This window comes from Oxyura jamaicensis, chromosome Z (genome assembly GCF_011077185.1).
Source record: "Oxyura jamaicensis isolate SHBP4307 breed ruddy duck chromosome Z, BPBGC_Ojam_1.0, whole genome shotgun sequence".
NCBI classification, from domain to species: Eukaryota; Metazoa; Chordata; class Aves; order Anseriformes; family Anatidae; genus Oxyura; species Oxyura jamaicensis.
Window position 1 is genome coordinate 78,415,354 of NC_048926.1, and position 7,436 is coordinate 78,422,789.

The 7,436-nt window shown below is 43.1% G+C and overlaps 2 long non-coding RNA genes across 4 annotated transcripts in view; both read right to left on the minus strand.

Moving 5' to 3' along the window:
• Positions 1-476, minus strand: part of LOC118156031 — a 2,394-nt gene extending 1,918 nt beyond the window's left edge. The window contains exon 1 of the long non-coding RNA XR_004746122.1: positions 250-476. This is a non-coding gene — a long non-coding RNA (uncharacterized LOC118156031). The remainder of the gene's footprint in view (positions 1-249) is intronic.
• The window catches only part of LOC118156028, a 110,866-nt gene that overhangs the window by 10,372 nt on the left and 93,058 nt on the right, over positions 1-7,436 (minus strand). Inside the window, exon 4 of one of the 3 annotated variants that reach the window (XR_004746114.1) lies at positions 2,328-3,825. The exons of the other annotated variants lie outside the window; for them this stretch is intronic. This is a non-coding gene — a long non-coding RNA (uncharacterized LOC118156028). Of the gene's footprint in view, positions 1-2,327; positions 3,826-7,436 lie in introns of those variants that run through there. 3 annotated transcript variants of the gene reach the window in all.

Consider the following 7,436-nt stretch of genomic DNA (forward strand, 5'->3'; position numbering starts at 1 on the left):
CTTCCCTTCCCTTCCCTTCCCTTGCCTTGCCTTGCCTTGCCTTGCCTTGCCTTGCCTTGCCTTGCCTTGCCTTGCCTTGCCTTGCCTTCCCTCTATGACTTCATTACTGAGATACAAAATCTGCTTTGGACGCATCAATTGCATTTGTCTCAAAAGGTCCTAAGTTGTTGAACCCATTCTTTTACTTTTGGATCTCAGGCTGTAAAGCTTTGCCTGATTGCCCTGGCCTCTACCCAGCCCAGCATCCACCTTCACAGGCACTGGATTTCTTTGAAGGTAGGAACCATAGAGGACCTGGGCCGCAGCACCTCGCAGCACCACACAGTTGAGTTTCTGCTGACCTGAGGAGTCCAGCATTCCCTGAGAGTGAAAACAGACAGGGCATTAAAAGTGACCATCACAAAGGCTTCTTTCCAGGCTATGAGATTAGCTCAGAGAATGATAGAATGGTTTTGGCTGGAAGGGACCTTAAGGATCTTCTAGTGCCAATCCAGGGATGCCAAGGATGGGGCAAGCCACAGCTCCTCTGGGCAGCCTGGGCCTGGGCCTCAGCACACTCTGAATGAAGCATTTCCTCCTTATATCTAATTTAAATCTCTTATTTTTTACTTTAAAGACATTACTCCTTGTCCTACCCCTACATCCCCTGACACAGAGTCCCGTGCCAGCCCCCTTTAGTAACTGGCAGGCTGCTGTGAGGTCTCCTCCAGGGCCTTCTCTTCTCCAGGCTGAACAACCCCAACTCCCTCAGCCTGGCTCCATGGGAGAGGTGCTCCAGCTCCTTCATCATCCTCGTGGCCTCCTCTGGGCCCCCTCTAACATGTCCCTGTCCTTCTTTTTCTGGGGGCCCCAGAGCTGAGTGCAGGCTCCAGGTGGGGTCTCATGAGAGCAGAGCAGAGGGGGACAATCCCCTCCCTTGCCCTGCTGCCCACGCTGCTGTTGGAACCCCCAGGTTCTCCTCCTCAGGGTTGCTCTCAGTCCATTTTCCACCCACCCTGTACTAGGCTTGGTGGGCCCTGAGGCACGCCGCTGGTCACTGATCTCCACCTGGATATTGAGCCGTTGACTGCAACTCTTTGAGTGTGACCATCCAGCAAAATCCTTACTCACTGAGTGGCCCATCCATCAAATCCATGCCTCTCCAATTTAGAGACAATGATATTATGTAGAACAGTGTCAGATGCTTTGCATGAGGCCAGGTAGATGATATCAGCTGCTCTTCCCCTATCCACTACAAGCTTGACAAGATGACAAATATTTTGCCAATGGTACTGCTAAAATATTTACTGAAGGCAAACACAAGGAGAGCATGAACATAGTGAACATCACTGAATGCAGTTAAGGGATGTTTGTGCTTTGGGGTGTGTGGCCTGACCATCTCCCCTTAGTCATTCTGGAATGTGACAAAAGTCACATTGCAGTCGCATCTACCAGGTCTGCTGGTGCAAGATAAGGCTGCAGGATCAAGCCCAGCTGTTGTAGGTCATGCAGGGATGAAACTCATAAATATCTTCCCAGTTGCCTATTTGTGTATTTAAACAGCTGAAAACTCATTTTTTAAAAAAAAAAAAAGAAGACAGATATATTATACTTGCAGGAAGACAACAGCAAATATTGATTTACTAATTTATTTCCAAATTAGAGCTGAGATCATGATGTTTTTAAGAAAAAAAAAAAAAAAAAAAAATTGAGAGGACCATGGCTCCCATGAGACAACAAGGCACAAATATACCCCTCAAATTATTATTATTTTTATTAAAATTACCACTTCACAGGCCTAAATGCAGCCAAGGTTCCTGTTCTTTGTGAAATTATGCTGCTGCCAGTTATCAGGCACTGCTCCTCCTTCCTCCAACAGCTAGTACCACCTGACGCACTGTTCTGTAAACCCCAAGTCAGTGCTGAGAGAGTTAATTTAAATTTGATAACAAATGGCTCTGCTTTTGAAAGGAATGTAGCCTGGCAACTTCAACTGAGAGCCCTTCATAGGGCCTCAATTATGTATGCAGCCTCTTTGAGAAATAGTTTCACACATCTGACCCAAGGCCCGTGAAATAAAACTGTACCACGGCAATGCTTCATTCCTGTGCAGCCTCTGCACCCCGCCACCCCCTGCCTTGGGCAAAGATGCACAGAATCATTCATTCTGCACTGATTTCCTGGTCTGGATGCACATTTATCATGTATGATCTTTGTCCCGGAATTTAACCTGGGTGCTCGTGTTTTGGGGGACTTCCAGATAGTCTGCCAGGCTGCCCCGTCAGAGCAGTGGTGTGAAACTAGAGAGACAGGCAATGGGTTAAACACCCTCACCACCTCTTTCTCCCTCTCTCTTTCTTTTTTTTTTTTTTTTCCAAAAATGGCCGCTTTGTCTGTGTGCATAACACCAATAGTAAATGTCCTTCTGTTATTGTACAGCCAATTTGGTGTGTCAAGTATTCATATGCTAATAGTGGTACAGTGCCTCACTTTTTCACAGATAAATTGTAAAGATTGCTACAGACAGTGAAACACAAGAATAAACAGCTTTTATTTCAGATGTGATAAATTGCTTTCCATTCAAAAAACATGCAATGCTTGCTACTGACCATTATTGTTTCTATTCATGGCGGGTTTGCCTTCTGTTTTGCTTTCTTAGAATGGTTAGAAAATATTTAGCAGATATAACCAGAGGCATTGCAGATGATTCAATGTCCTTAATTTGTTTCATAGCTTCATGATGTGAAGTTAATTTTTGCTCAGTTTTCCCAAGCAATTAAAGCTTTGCAGTGGGCACAGACACTGTTGTCCTGTGCAATGCTTTCATGTTTATTAAGGCTTGCAATGGGTAGGATACTTTGTCTTACATGTTAATAAAATATGCCATAGTGTGCATGCCCTGAATCACATTGCATAGAAATCACATGTCAATAGAGAAAGTTTTCCTAAAGACAGCATAAAGCAGAAGCAGAACAAAATAAGAGCCAACATCTTTTTGTTCTGTTGCAAGATCAACATTTATTCAGAATGTGGGAAGACTGAAGTTAGGAATTGTTGTATTTTTGATTGTATGATCGTTTGTATTTTGTACCTGAAGTAAAATAAGACTGTAATCACAGCCCATATTCTATAAGCATAACAAACAGAAGTTACTTAAGTAATAAGTACTTTACTAATAAGTATTTTACTAAGTACTTGGCACTGGTAAAATAAACTTGTCTGTTATCCAAAGACCAGGTGTTTTTGCAAACACAATAGTTGTACATTTCTGCTGGCTGGAAACACATGAGTCTGTATCAGGTAGCCAATGACCACGTTTATGCCCTCAGCTGGGCATCACTTCTCCAACTCCACTGTCCAGCGGTGCATCTGTAACCACTCCGGGCTGCCAGCTGCAGACAGGTCTGTTGGTCTGTGCCACCCCAGCCAACCCAGGCGCTCCTCTCTGCCCTCCAGATGCAAACCACCACTGTGCTCAGCCGTTGTGCCTACCCGGGCTCTTTTTTGACCTCCTGGAGGCACCCGTTTGCCAGGGGCTGGGGCTGTAAAACTTGGTTTAGAAGGAGAAAGCCTTCACTAGCCAGCTGGTGTGCCAGTCCATACCATCTTTCATACCGCTTCCCCACCATCACGCTTCGTCCTTGCTACATGTCAGCACCATCACTTGCAGAAACACATGCTTCTGGAGCAGCTGCCCACGAGCCAGCGGTCCTGCTGCGTGTGCCCATGCCACCTGTGCATGTTCAAGAGATGCTGCCCCTGCTACTGATGGTTTGCCCACGGAGGGTTCGCTTCTCACCGTTTCCTTTTGCAAAGCGACTGTGCCAACACACCAGGTATGTCAAACTGGGAGAGAGAAAGAAAGAAAGAAACGAAAAGGAGTTAACCAGACTAGCCATAATGTCCCCTATGAATTTCTATGGGCATCTGGAACAACTGTGGCTGGAGAACAAAACAAATGTCAAGGTGTGAGGGATCTGCTCTTCGTGAGGGAAATGGGGGAAGAGGAATAGAAAGGGACATTTGCAATTCTGGTGCCTGAGCACACTCTGCATCACCACAGGGCTGCCGATCTCGCTGCCCTCAGAGGGCTGATGACTTCTTGTTCACCCCAGGAGCTTGCAGACCAGTGCACAGATGCTTGTCACAGAGCCTGATGCTGCAAACCCTCCCGCACTGCCTGACTTCAGGTATGCAAGCAGTCCCGTTGGGGTGAACTCTCAGCAGCTAATTCCGGGAGCAGTGACACTGCTAACACCTCAGGCCTCATATGAGAACAAGAATCACAATCCTAATGCCTTGAAGGATACACTAAAACCAGTTTTCACCAGTGATTTTATCAAGTTCGTTCCCAGAAGGTTTCGTGCATATTTACAATTGTAGCCTTTATTTCTTCTTTTTTTTTTTTTTTTTTTTTTTTTTTTTTCAGAAGTGGGAGAATAGCATTAAAAAAATAACAAACAAACAAACAAAAAACCATAAAATTGAAAATGTTCAACAAGAACATTACCTTTTTACAAAAAAGTACATGTGACACAAAACAGCCAAAGGTTTGTCCTCAGGCACAGCACAGAAAAATTAAACTGAAACCACAAAATTTATACTGACCATGACAATATCTACACAATTCATGAGAAAAAAAAAGTACATTTTATTTTTCAGAAGATATCTTCTTCCAGATTTGAAACAAAACAATATGCCTGCAAAGGCAAATAAATGTACCTGGTAAGAATTGATTGGCCCTTTAAACAGCTGATACAACTGCTAAGAGTGTCCATTTGGAAATGCCAAAACCTACAACACTGTGTTGCATATGTTGCAAGCCACAATAACAAAATAATAAAAAAAGAAAACAAACATATTTTATTTGTGCAAAGAATTTCTATTTTTAGAATAGTTACACATGAAAATCATGATCATGAAAATACGCAACTAATTTCCACTAAAACAAGAAAAGAATGGCCTGATACGTTAGTTCTAAGCACACTGGAGAAAGTTTGAGGGTTTCTGTCTCCCTGTGAGGAAGCGAGGAAAGCAGCAGCAGGCATTACAAAGTGCAGACCCTCTCCCAGATGTGAAGCAGCAAAAGGGTGTTTTAGTCCCCTGTGATTCAACATCTGTGCCACAGCTTCAGGGTAGCTTCTCCCCAGAAAGGCCCACGGGAAGGTTTTATCAGTGCCTCACTCTTGAAGCTATGGGAGAAAGGTACTCCATAATCCCATTCATTTAAAAATGCTAAACTCCTGAGAGTTTTATACAGGATATGTCAAATGAAATTTTGCATAGTTTAAGCTGATAGATAGTAGGTGCTAATTACATGAAAGATGATGATCAAGTCAAGGAGAAGAAGATGTGCCCAAGGTTATGATTAGATTACTTTAAATCTTTGTGAAATTTTCATCTACAGCCTGACCACAGATGCCTTACAGGGTCCCCATTTTTCATTAAGGTGGAATTCCATAGTCAATTATGTTTTTCACAAATTAGAGTTAGTGATGGGCTCATCTCTCTGACTACTCCCTTCTGCCTACTCCTCTGAGGGGGCAGGTGCTGACGCTCCACAGACATGGCATATCTGGGGAGCAGAGAGAGGGGGCACAGGGGCCTGAGGTGCTGCTGTGGTCCTTTTCCAGCAGTGCCACATCATAAGATGGCAGGACATGGATGTCACATCTGGTCAGCTGTCTCCTCATCTCACCTCAAGACAACCATGCTGAAGCAGAAGGCCTCTCTGTAGAGCCTCAGTTGAATCAGGAGAATTTCAGAGGCTCCAAACCTTACTTCTTTACCACATAGGATTATCCACTTTCCTGGGCAACATCCCTTAGCTAGGATTTGGCTCTTTACATTTCAGGCACAACATAAAAATTCAAAAGTGTGTTGCTGTTACTATTGCAGTTGTGGTTGCCATTGTGAGTACGATAGCTGTTACCATTATTGATCCACAATTTGCCAAAGCTTGAGGCTGGAAGACTCATCAGACCACACCAGTCTGACACCTCAGCGTTGCAGGCCACAGCATTTCATCTGTTCTCTCCTGCATTGAGCTCAAGGGCATCTCTTTGATTTGTTCCTCGTGTTTAGTCAAAGCACATCTTCCCCAAAACACCCAGATCTGAAAGTCCTGCAGCCTCCCATAGTAGCTCATCTGGATTGACCAGCCGCCCTGGTAAAGATTGCAACTAATTTATCATTTGAATCTGTTTGGCTCCAATTGCTGGTCACACGTTCTTCATATCCCTTCCTCTAGTAGATTAAAGAGTCCTGTAGGCCCAATCCACTCTCCAGATAGCTAATTGTTCACTGTAATCAGCTCCCTTTCCAACCTTCCCTTCAATAAACTGAATAGAGTGGGTCTTTAAGCCTCTCACTGTAGATCATCAACTTCTGTCTCTCTGACTTCTGTTTTAAAAGAAGATCCATAATAATATATATATATATATTTCAGACCTGGTTTCACCATTGTGGAGTGTAAAGACAAACCCCAATTTCTTATGCCACTGCACTGCATGGATAGCACTGCCCTCCTCTTGCCACAGCAAAGCTGGAGTTTTGTGCAACTCTTGGGACCTTCTTGGACACTACCGACCAGGGTGCAGTCCCTGATTTTGCAGATGCAGATTGCTTTCAATGTGCACCTTTAATTGAGCATTATACAGATGTCAGAGCTGCCTCCACCTATTAAGTGAAGCAGACCACATTATATTTGATTGTCCACACCAAGTGATTTCAGAGTTAAAACCACATCATCGATGAAAAATGTGGACAGACACAAGTGCAGAAAATCCCGGTAGAAAACCCCATTTTTTTTGCATTCCCATTTTTAGAACAGCCTGTTAGCCAGTTCTTCACCCCTTTACCATTTGGGGTAAATTTGGAGAATATCTGTTGTGTTACATGTTGTAATAGTAGCAGCTTTACTCAGAAATGAGATCTGTCTGTCAAAATTCATTTTCCTTAATCAGCTGTGAGCAGCCCTTTAATTCCTGACCGACTGATTCCCAAAACTGTTCTTTCTAACTGGCTCAGGCTACTTGGATAAGACCACTTGCCCTTTCTCAGTATTGACACAGCAACATTCTCCCTGTTTTCTGGCATTTCCCTTCTATTTTGAGGTTTATTAAAAATTAACATCAGTATATGAACATTCTCCTCAGCCAAGTCTTTTAAGGCTTTTGGGTAAAAGTTATTCAGATGACATATGTTGTTTAACATCTATTTATTGACTGGAATGTACTTATTAACCTCATTAGAGAATATCCTTATAAAATAAAAATGTCCTTATTGTTTCCAAATGTAAAGCAGAAATAATCTTCACTTTTTTTCTGGGTTGTAAGTCTATTCACAGCTTTATCATAACGATTTATGTATAGAATCTCAGTGTGTGTAGGATCTGTTTTATTCCTAGAATATCTTTTTTTTTTTTTTTTTAATTTATAGATCTGCCTCTGTGTCTT